This window comes from Coenobita brevimanus, chromosome 79, assembly GCF_032717465.1.
Source record: "Coenobita brevimanus isolate Jiangsu-jjx chromosome 79, ASM3271746v2, whole genome shotgun sequence".
Lineage (NCBI taxonomy): Eukaryota > Metazoa > Arthropoda > Malacostraca > Decapoda > Coenobitidae > Coenobita > Coenobita brevimanus.
The window spans coordinates 15,418,048-15,430,414 of record NC_137032.1 but is presented as its reverse complement, the minus strand read 5'-3'; the positions used below and the strand labels follow the sequence as shown (position 1 = coordinate 15,430,414).

Sequence of the window (12,367 nt, the reverse complement as noted above, 5' to 3'; positions counted from 1 at the left end):
CTCCTCTCCTCCATACACCCCCCCTCCATAAAGCACGCTGGTAGCGGAGTTTGGCGAACATTTAAATTGGCTTAGTCTTCATAGCCTCCTAACTGAGTAAATTCAAAGATATCTTTCGGTCTCAATCCATTTTAGTGATAGAAATGCTAATTGTGAAAGTGCCAGAAGGAGGAGAAACAGTCCATAATATTCTATGTATAGTTAACCTCGACATATTGATCGTTGTACACTCTCACGCTGAGCTAACATACAAATAGCATCCGAACATCATTACGAAGACTTGGTGTTAAGTGATGTGATCATTATCGATACTACTCAAATTTTCCCCATCGCCATGTAATCTTTGCGAGATACGATAAGCTCTAAAGAAGTCAGTCAAATGAGTCATGCGAGACATACTTATTAACATGAAAGCTGTAACCGGAAGTTAACATCCTCGAATGCAATCGGACTGTTATCCGAGGTTATATAAGGTGAGGGCGAGTTGTAACTTAACCACTGCCTTTCGTCTGATCCACAGATTTTAACAACAAATCAAGTCGTAATCTCCCAAACACATCACCACACTTACATACCATACAGTTCCCCCCCATTCATTGTGTTAGGCAAAAATCCAAATAACTGTACCTTAACCTAAGTCGGGGAGTTTTCTAAATTATAAGTCACAAGTGAAATAATATAAACGAAGTGTATTTCATTAGTCAAAAATGGTAATCTATTTCTCGGAAGATGTGAAGTATTAAGTTAGGTCATTTTGGGTCTTACCAATTATTAAAGATTGTTATTTTGGGTCTTACCATTAATTAAAGAGTGTTATGGTTAAGTCTCACCATTGATGTGAAAGTTTTATTGTTAGAGAGGAGTGCAGGATATATTATTAAGTGGTCTTTATATCATTTTAGTATTGTCCCTCCTCGAGTCCCTCAGTGACCGAGGAGAACGACGTCCAATCATAACTCGTATGGTCTTTCTGTTTCAAGTGTTATCAGAACACTGTTAACTAGGGAAGTGAGTATGTGGATTTAAGCATTCATCTAATTCTGGGTATGATTAAAATCAATGCAATACTCTTTAGATTCGGGTTTCCAGCTACCCTTCTTTGATGGCTATGTACGGGGCGGCGCGCAAGGGGCACTAAGGGGTATTAACAACTCAAGAACCTAAGCCTATCAAAATTCACTCTAACCCATTCAGTATGAAATCTGATCCTACAGTTTGGACATAAGTCGGGTATTCATTGGTATCTATTTCGGAGTAAGGGGATTAAAACACCCCAGTTGGTTTTGGGGTTTACACTAAAAACAGGCTCGGTAATTTAATGGCAGCCATGTTGGTAAGTTCAAAGTGTTATGCTCGAGGTCAGTACAGTGACGGCTAGCCATAAAGAATATCACACCACCACACCTCCCATCCTCCATAAATTCTAATACATCCTTGAACTGAACAAGGACAACTAGAACCGGCATAGAAACCTCCCCGGTTACTAAATTCCCATTCCAATTGACACCAATATAATCTCAACTTTAAATTCAGTGCGCATCCTGGTGTTTTACACTCCAACGCTAAGCAGTGATATAAGAAATTGTAAGAGGAGTGATTGTAGTGACATCAAAGTTTTTGTGGGATCAGAATCATCGTAACATTACTCTGGTGTCATAACAGTGAGATATAATTAAAGTTCTATAACAATACAGTGGGGTCAGCGGTGAGATATTCACTAGAATTACGAGGACAATACACTGGTGGTATACATAAAAATTCTTAGCAATACAATGGCATTACATTTCACAAGTAAGAAATATATCTTGTTGCTAATTCCATAAGATTATTGCCCCCTGGGGTGGGGCGGGAAGATTCTTCCCTGATAACCCTGCATGCATGAGGACACTAAAACGGGCCCATTTATCTCCAGTTTTTCTCTCCATCTCCTCTTCTCTCTTCACACTCTCTTGTAGATATTTCCATATTTCTTCCGGCCTTTATCAATCTTGATAAACGGTTTCATGACATGGATAGTGCCATAAAGGGTAAGTTCTGCACTGCAGCAACCTATGGCGTTGTTTTATACTCATTGGCTACATGTACCTGATAGAATTCGTTGATCTAGGCAGAAAACAAAAATCATAATCCAGATATGGTTTTGCATTATAAGCAAAAAGTGTCTTTTTATTAATAATCACTGTTTAGTGGAAATGAAGTATTTGAATTTGAATTTCAGTGACGGTGTTTCAATATGGCCGCCAAAATCACATGCCCGCGGCAGAGAGAGCCTCTGCATATTATAGAGCTCAATGGCCCTATAGTATGGAGAGGCTAGCTCCGACGCGAGCGTGATTTTTGCCGCCATATTGAAACACCTACACTCGTAGCCTATAATACAAAAACATGTATGGATTGTGATTTTTTTTTATTAGCCTAGTTCAACGAATTATATGGGGTACATTTAGCTAATGAATATAAAACAATGTCATATGTTGCTGCAGTGCAGAATTTACCCTTTACAGTACTAAGGTGGACAACGGTAATGGCAGAAAGGGAAAAGATAGTGTGGTATTAACGTTGAAATGATAGTGATGTTGAAGCTGTTTTACATCGAAGTAAAGGTGTTGAAATAGTGTGGAAAGTTCTTAGACTATCTATTCCATGAAACCGAATGTCCAGATTGATAAAGGCCAGAAGAACCATGGAAATATCTATAAGAGAGTGTGAACAGAAGAGAAGAGGACGTGGAGAGAAAGACTGGAGATAAATGGGCCCCTATTAGTGGTCTCATTCATGCAGGCGTAGCGTTTTAGTTATGAGAATATTATACTAGAGGCTACACTAAGGGAAATGGTAAAGATAGATAAACACAAATGTGCTGGGAAGAAACCGACAGGGAAGTGATTATTGACTTGGAACAATACAGAGTTACTGCATGATTTCAAAATAGTACAAGGTCATTACATTACAGCATGTGTGGATCAATTACATGGATAAAATCGTTACAGACTACAAATGTGAGTAATGAATTTAGTGAGAATCGGGAATGCTGGGCTGATGTGTTTATGTGTATTGTATATATAAAGTTGTACCATGTGGCCACATTTTACCAGGAGAGACGGAGAGCAAGGAGGTAGTAGCCAGGGTGAAGTTGAGAGTAGAAAGAAGGGCGAAGCTAGGTCGCCCGCTCGGTTTTAAGCCCCCTAATGAGGTGGGCGGAGCACCGGTAAGCCTAGGTCGCCTGAATATTCAAATTTAATTGGTTTAGGCACCACTATAGGTGAGGAGGGAAGAGAAATGGAATTCTATTGGTAGTGGCACCAATAGCGATGCTGATTCCGAGAATGAGGTGTGGAAAAAGCCATGAGGGAAAGAAACCACGTGTGTATGGTGAAATGAGGGAAAAACCATGAGAGAAGGAAACCACGTGTGCAGAGGAAAATGCGAAGTACGATACTTTGTGGTGTAATATACGCCACAGCAATCCCTCCCCCCTCCGTTTTATGGCAATTAAACAGGAAGAAAAGAGACACAAACAAACAAAATAACATTAGGCTACAAGGTACAATATATATATATATATATATATATATATATATATATATATATATATATATATATATATATATTACGGTCATTTTCCGAAATTGGTCATATTGCAAAATGCCCGGCCATTATGCAAAAAGACCAAATCCGTGGTCAATTTGCAAAATGACCTAAATATCTGGTCATTTTGCAAAAGGACCAAGGTTTTGGTCTTTATACAAAATCACCAGTATTATCGTTGGTCAGTTTGCAAAGTGTCCAAACAGCAAGTAGCCAGTTGAAAAAAAAAAAGGCGAATAAACGATAGAAGGTAGTGAACGTAAAATAGAACAAGTTGAAAGAAAGGCGAGCAAACGATAAAAGGAAGTGAACATAAAATAGAACAAATTTATTTATTCTTAGAAAATACATTGAACCTTAAAAAGTATGTTTATTCAACCTTCATGATATATATATATATATATATTTTCTTTTACAGAAAATGGTCCTACATCCTTAAGCGGGTGTGCCTGTGTGTATGTGTGTGTGTGTGTGTGTGTGTGTGTGTGTGTGTGTGTGTGTGTGTGTGTGTGTGTGTGTGTGTGTATCGGACTTGTTAGCGCAAGAGGCACTGCATTTGCATCTGCTGTTGCATAACACATTGTTTTTTAAACACTTGCAGTGTCTGGTCAGACATGACTTAGTGCAAGAGCATTTAGCGAATCCCTGACCTTGTCCCATGGATTCTGCAATGGCTACTTCCCGCAGACTTACTTCCCGCTCCTGTACTACATCTTCTATCGAAAGGAGTTTTTCAACACATTGAGTAAATTGGTTGCGAGTGTACAGCTGCTTAAGCAGGCCGTCCTTTGTATCAAGCTTGTACGTGCCATTGTCCAATGCCTGAACAACAACGGCCTTCACATTAAGAAACTCTGCATGTCCACGGTCAACTAATGGAACAGGAACCATCACAGTGTCCCCTGCGTGGGCTGGTTTAAATCGCCTCACAGAATTATCCATCATTTTTTAGCTTGTTTCTGTTGTTCTATGTTGGACTTCATTTGTTCAGTATGAATACTGCGATTCCGATTGCAGATGGAACAAAGCACAGGCTCATCAGCATCTTCATTCATCACAGAACACAGAGCATAAGAGTGACATGGGTTCCCACACACCTTGCACACATTTGAACCAAAGTAGCTTTTACCACAGGAGATGCAGTTAATGACAGCGGATGGTTCTTCTTGCTCTTCAGCACCTATCTCTTTCTCCTCTGTATCTGCGTCCTCCTCATTGACAACACCTAGTGCTTCTGCAAGCTGCTCCTCCGTCTGCATACCGTCCATGACTTCCTCTGGTACAGAAGATGCGTCAACACCAAGACGAGCCTTCTGTCCATATATGGCCTCATATGGTGTTCTTCCAATTCCGGAGTGAAGGCGGGTGTTTTTCGTCCACTGGACAAAGCGCAGTCCCTGTGACCATTGTGTAGTGTTGTTGTCCTTCATGCAACATGCAAGCATTGCTTCAATATCCCTGTTGGCTCGTTTCACCGAGCCCTGCGATTGTGAATGTCGTGGTATGCCATGAACCAGCCTACACTCTGGCCACATCACCAGAAACTTCCTTGATAAGCTGAAAATTGAAACGGTGAACATCAAACCTTGTCATATATATCACCTCGCTAAGTTTCTGGTGTCTTTTTGTGACCATGTCTGATATTTCTGCTAAGTTTTATGAAAATTGGTTGATTTAAAGGAATATTATATTCTATACCTTATTTGAGAATTCTCTACCATTGTCAGACTGCAGGATATGGGGGCTCCTTTGTCACAGAAAATGTGAACGAGGTGGAAAGCAACCTCTTCAGCAGTTTTCGTCTGTAGAGCCCGACGACACACCATCTTGGTCAAGTGATCCTGATAGTTGAGAATGAAACGATGTTTCTCATCTGGTTGGCTCTGCATATCGATGAAGTCGACCTACAAACAGACAGAATCGGACCCATTTTAGGGGAACTTTCAGGTCCTTTAGGGCAATTCGTAATTAACTTCAAACTCTTTTACACTGGTATGATGTGCGGAAATACAACATTATTCTATCCTAACAAATACGGCCTTAACCAGTGCTTGTTTACTAACCTGAGCTCATGAGTTCATGCTGTTTGAGACAATTGACTTGACAGTCACAGACTTGCGTACAGTGTTTTTTTTTTTTTTTTTTTTTCAGCTGACACTCCTCACACAACTGTAAATACAACTGTATTTGGGATCTTGAAATATTGGCATATTTCTCACTTTTTTCCTTAAACACAACAGTTCTACGTCCATGCCCACTTGCACGATGAACAGCATCGATCACATCGAACACATCTTCAGCGCATACGAATCTAAGCTGGGTTCCCTTTTTCTGCAGTTTCTAAACGGTGATACTTTCAACTGTGACCTCAAGAATATTTTCGTAACAACCGATAGTCCTTCTGCGTCTTTTTCATGTTAGGACGTTTAAGTTCATTCAAACGAATAAGAATTTGTTCGTATTCATTTTTGACAACAATCTCGAAGTATTTAATGCTTTGTTTTCCTCAGCCGTTACCAGCTTTGTATAAAAAACACTTCTTTTATTTTTCATTGTACAGATTTTCAGAGTATAATAAAATACACACAAAGTAATGGGAATAGCACCACGTTGCCTCTCCTCGCCTGACCTTCAGCAGTGCCTGACTAATAACGGCCTCACCAGTCAGCTCCCATTACTACTATCCGATGCACACACTAACATACACACACACTCGTTTACTCACCTTTTTTTTCAACTGGCTACTTGCTGTTTGGACATTTTGCAAACTGACCAACGATAATACTGGTGATTTTGTAAAAAGACCAAAACCTTGGTCCCTTTGCAAAATGCCCAGATATTTATGTCATTTTGCAAATTGACCACGGATTTGGTCTTTTTGCATAATGACTGGGCATTTAGCAAAATGACCACTTTCGCAAAATGACCGTAACATATATATATATATATATATATATATATATATATATATATATATATATATATATATATATATATATATATATATATATATATATATCTCAGAGTGAGTGAACATTTGAAAGTGATTTGGATGTGGTAATTACAAACAGTAGCTGTGATAGACAGGAGAGTTTCTAATGACAAGTCAATTCCATGGCTATGTGTGATGGAGTAACGTATTAAATGGGGGGGGGGATGACTACAAACTAAGCAATCGTAGCCAGGCATAACTTTCTGTACGAACATTTAACTAGTGCTTAGTTATGATGAACGAACGAATGAGAGAGTTATGCCTGCCTTTACAACTGAGCTCTTATATAAGGTAGCACAAACACAAAAAACTTTTCTGTACCATACGAATGCAACGTAGGTGTGATGACATGGAGTGTCTGCGGGTTTTGGTATCAGATTATGCTGGAGTGTAAAATTGTGGAGGTTTGCTGAGACGGCCTGATTGAGTGTAGGTAAATGTGGTAGTTATTGATGCAGTTTGTAGGGTTGTGGTTAGTGGTGGAGGGATTACGTGAACAACGGGTGTTGATGGATGAGGGATATTGACTGGGAGAAGGGTGGGGATTGGTGGCAAAGAATGTGGGGTAGGACCGCCTGAGGTTGACGGAAAGGGTGGGTTAGGGTTAAGGATGGAATAAGGGGCAGAAGCTGGGGTTGACGGAGAGGGTGGATGAGGTGTAAGGACGGGTTGAGGGGTGGTGGGTGGGGGAGTAAGCTAAGAGGTAGGATCATGTGAGGTTCACGGAGAGGGTGGATGAGGTGTAAGGACGGGTTGAGGGGTGGTAGGGTTAGTGCTGGAGGTCGGATTTGTGTACGGTAGCGTGGGTGGTGGTGAGGGAGTGTTTGCATCAGTGGTAGAGGTGTGCTTGTCTGCATGACGCCTGAGTCAGGGTGTGGTGATAACACCTAGCGGAGGGTACGAGTTGACAACGGTGATGGTGGGTGAGTGGGTGGGTGAGTGGGTGGTGCATGTAGATGTTGGTGCTGGGATATGAGTGTTGGTTGTGGGCGTGTTGTTGGTGGACTGGCAAAGGTTGGGGGATGAGGTGTGGGGTGTTGTCTATGACTGGGTTTGTGGTTTGACTCTGCAGAGATTGTGGATGGTTTCCCATGTTTGTATATTGTGACTGTCTTGCGTGAGTTTGTTATCACAGGGTATGGGTCTTCGTATGGAGATTGTTGTGGTGATGTGCGTTGACCCCTCCTCACAAAGACCTGTTCGGCGTCTGGTAGGGAGTGTGGCAGGAACGTCGTCTGGTGCTGGCAAGAATGGGGAGGGACTGGTTGTAGTGCCTGCATTGCTTGCTGGAACTCTGGGGAGGAAAACCAGGGGCTGGTGTTCCTGGCTGCGGGGTGAACTCCCCGGTAGCCTCATGTCTTCCCCATATGTTACCTCCGCCGGAGAATTCCCGATGTCCTCCTTCTCTGTAACCCTCAAGTTTAAGGGGATGATTGGCAGCACGACCACTCCAGTTCACTGGGTGGGGAAGTGCCCTCAGTGCTTCCTTCAGGCGACAATGGCAGCATTCAATCATCCCGTGTGCCTGAGGGTGATATGCGGAGGTTCTATGGCATTTGGCACCCAGGAAGTCCATTAGGTCCTGCCAGGCCCGAGATTCGAACTAGGGGCCTTGGTCTGCGATGATGACCTGTGGGGAACCAAAACGAGCGACCCAGGATGTCAGGAAGTGATATGCCACATGGTCAGTGATAGCGTCCAGCATGGGCATGGCCTCAACCCACCTTGTTCCTCTATCTATGCACGTTAAGATATAGCGGTTACCCCTAGATTCGGGGAGGGGGCCGAGGATGTCAATGTGGATCGTGTGGAAACATTGAGTTGGTGTTGGCAGCGGCTGAAATGGTGTCTTGGTGTGGCAATGCACTTTTGCTGACTGACAAGCCATGCATGCTCAGGCCTGGTTGGTGGTGTCACACCTCATCCCTGGCCATACCACTCACCGGCTAAGTAAGCCATGCATGCTGTGAATGCCTGGGCGTGCTATCTCGTGGTAATGATTAAAGACTTGCCTTCAGAATCGTTGGGGAATATACGGCTGTGATATGTCACACCAGAGTTTCCAGGGTGTGCCGGTGATATCAAACTGTTGTAGTTGAAGTGAGGTCGTGACTTGCAGCAATTCCTGGAATTCCTGACCGTCCTTCTGCTCCTGTGCCAAGGCAGCATGGTCAAGCGAGGGCAGTGTAGGTCCAACAGCTGAAACTCCATGGGACAAGGCATCCGCAACCTTGTTCAGGTCCCCACTGATATGATGGGTGTTGCAACACAAGGAGACCAATTTTCAAGTTTCTGAGCCATGGCGTAAATAAGGGGTTTATGGTCAGTGAGGATGGTGAATTCTCTGCCTTCCGGAAGATGCCTGAAATGTCTGACTGCCTCATATATAGCCAGCAACTCCCTGTCGAAGGCACTGTATTTGCACTGGGCAAAGTTAAGGCGCTGACTGAAGAATGCAACAGGCACATTTGCACCATTGACTTCTTGTTGTATGACTGCACCCACAGCTTCGGCAGAGGCATCTGTGGCGAGTGTGATGGGGGCATCTGGTGATGGGTATGCTAGGTGGGGTGCAGTGGCGATGTGGTTTTTGAGGGTGGTAAAGGCATGGTCTGACTGTGCAGTCCATTGAAGAGGCTTGGAGGATGTCTTTTTTGTCCCCTTCAGGAGATCGTTAAGGGGGGCTAGTGTGGCTGCGGCATTTCTCAGGAACCTGTGATAATAATTGACCATACCCAAGAACTCCCTGAGCCTACGAGGTGTAGCCGGGTGTGGAAACTCCTTAATGGCGTCCACCTTCAGTGGGAGGGGTGTGATACCTGTGGCAGATACCCTGTGGCCCAAGAAATCCAGTTCGTCTGCACCGAGGATACACTTCGTCAGGTGCACATGCAGCCCGTAGTCCTGCAGGTGTTGGAACAGCATTTGGAGGTGTGTTTTGTGCTGCTCATGGAAATCAGAAACTTTAAGGATGTTGTCTATGTACGTCATGCCAAAATCTAGCCCCCTGAAAACCTGGTCTATAAATATCTGAAACGTTTGTGCAGCGTTTCTGAGGCCGAAATTCATCTTTATGTATTCAGACAGGCCAAAGTGGGAGGTTACTGCCATCTTGGGGATGTCCTTCTCTGCCACAGGGACTTGGTGGAACGCCCTAACTAAATCAGTCTTGGAAAATACATGGTAGTCGTGAAGTTTGTGGTGGAAATCCTGGATGTGAGGAATGGGGTATCTATCGGGAACTGTTTTCACGAACTGTCATCACATTCAGTGCCCTGTAGTCCCCATTCGCTCTCCACTCACCCTGCTGTGCCTTTGGTACCATGTGTAGAGGATATGCCCAGCAGCTTGATGACGGCTGAATGATGCCCTCGTCGAGCATCGCCTGAAACTCCTTTTCCGCTGCCTGATGACGCTCTGGAGCAAGGCGTCTGGGACGGGTGAAACAGGGCTGTCCGGAAGTGATGATGCAGTGCTCAACACCCTGGTCTGTACGGCCATTGTTGGGCAAGTGAGAGGTCAAGAGGGAAAAATGGCGTAGTATGGAATCGTATGAGGATTTCTGGTGAAGGTGTGTAATGAGTGGAGGATTACCAGAACACCCAACAACCTCTTAAGCCCGGGTGACAGCCATGGACATGAGATATTTGGTGTCCAGGGAAGCACAGCTGATAGCCATAGCCACATTTCTTTTCTCGCCACAGTTTTTTTTTTTTTTTTATGCAAGGAAGAAGGAACCAAAGGCCATGAGCCCGCAGTAACAGTTCCCTCCAAGAGAAAAACAAAATACAATAGAGAGCCAAATTCAAGATCCGATCATTTTGAGATGCCTGGACACACTGCGTTTGAAAGACTGGAGATCATAGGCAGGAGGAAATACAGACAGAGGGAGACAGTTCCAGAGCTGACCTGTTGCATGAATGAAAGACTGGGAGTAACGGTTAACTCTTGCATTAGAGAGTTGGACAGAAAAGGGATGAGAGTTTGCTGCCAGAAGGGTGCTACGCGCCCGTCGTAGAGGTGGAGGAATGCAAGCAGACAGTTCAGAGGAGCAGTGACCATTAAAGTAGCGATAGAAAAGAGATAAAGATGCAACAGTGCGGCGAAGAGACAGAGGTTGAAGGGAGTCAGTAAGAGGAGGAGAGTTAATGAGACGAAAAGCTCTTTGACTCCACTCCTATTGAGAAGAGCTGTATGTGGGGAGCCTCCCCACACATGAGAGTTGTACTCCACACAGGGGCGGATAAAACCCCTGTATAGAGTCAACAATTGTGCAGGGGTAAAGAAAGAGCGGAGTCGGCTTAGCACACCCAATCTCTTGGAAGCAGATTTTACAAGAGATGTAATATGATCTTTCCAAGATAAGTCCCGAGTAAATGAAACCCCAAGCATGTTCAAGGATGATGCAGGATTAATCTGAATATTATTAAACATTAGTGGGTATACCTGTGGAAGATTTTGTCGGGTTGATAGGTGTAAGAACTGAGTCTTAGAAGCATTAAAGACAACCATATTATTTTTACCCCAGTCAGAGATATGAGCCAAGTCAGACATTAGGTGTGCCATAGCCTCATCCCTTGTTTCTTGAAGTAACTGTTGAGATGGGCGTTGGGGAATCCGAATGGAAAGGTGAAGGGTGGAGTCATCAGCGTATGAGTGGATAGGGTTAGATGTACAGCTTAGAAGATCATTGATGAATAAAAGGAAGAGAGTTGGTGATAGGACAGAGCCCTGAGGAACACCACTGTTGATAGATCTAGGAGAAGAACGATGGCAATCTACGACAGCAGCTATAGAACGACCAGAAAGGAAGCTAGCGATGAAGGTACAGATAGAAGGATAGAAACCATAGGAGGGCAGTTTGGAAATTAAAGATTTGTGCCAGACTCGATCGAAAGCCTTTGAGATGTCAAGTGCAATGGCAAAGCTTTCGCCAAAGTCCCGAAAGGAGGATGACCAGGAGTCTGAAAGGTAGGTGAGAAGATCGCCAGTGGAGCGTCCCTGACGGAACCCATACTGACGATCGGAAAGAAGGTTGTGACAGGAAAGATGCCTTAAAATTTTTTTATTAAGAATTGACTCGAAAACTTTTGAAATACAGGACGTTAAAGCAATTGGACGATAGTTGGAGGGTTGGGAGTGGTCACCCTTCTTTGGGACTGGCTGAATGAGAGCAAACTTCCAGCAAGAAGGAAAGGTACAAGTTGACAGACAAAGGCGAAATAGTTTGCCTAGGCAGGGTGTAAGCACAGAAGCACAGTTTTTTTGAGAACAACAGGAGGGACCCCATCAGGCCCATATGCCTTGTTAGTACTGAGGCCAGTAATGGCAGAAAATACATCAACTGAAGAAATTTTAATGTCAGCCATGAGGAAGTCAGAGGGGGGAAGTGATGGAGGAACAGCACCGGAATCGTCTAAGGTGGAATTGGAGGAGAAAGTCTGTGCGAAGAGATCTGCTTTATCAGTAGAAGAAATAGCTACAGAACCATCAGAGTAGAAAAGAGGGTGATGAGGTAAAGTTGTTAGAAAGATTTTTGGCAAGGTGCCAGAAGGAGCGGGAAGAATTCGAGTTGGAGAGTTGAGAGCATTTAGTATGGATGAAATTATTTTTAGTAGAGCGAAGAACAGACTTAACACGATTCCGGGCAGAAACGTAAAGATTATGTGATTCAGGGGTGGGTTGGCTCCGGTACCTTTTGTAGGCCTTCTCCTTGTTGCGGACAGCATTAGAACAAGCGTGATTAAACCAAGGCTTTCTTGCGTTAGTCAAAGGATATGAGAAAGG

At 43.7% G+C, this 12,367-nt stretch overlaps 1 pseudogene; it reads right to left on the bottom strand.

Moving 5' to 3' along the window:
* Positions 1–4,113: 4,113 nt before the first annotated feature.
* Positions 4,114–6,141, bottom strand: LOC145409034 (KRAB domain-containing protein 2-like; annotated as a pseudogene).
* Positions 6,142–12,367: the final 6,226 nt, after the last annotated feature.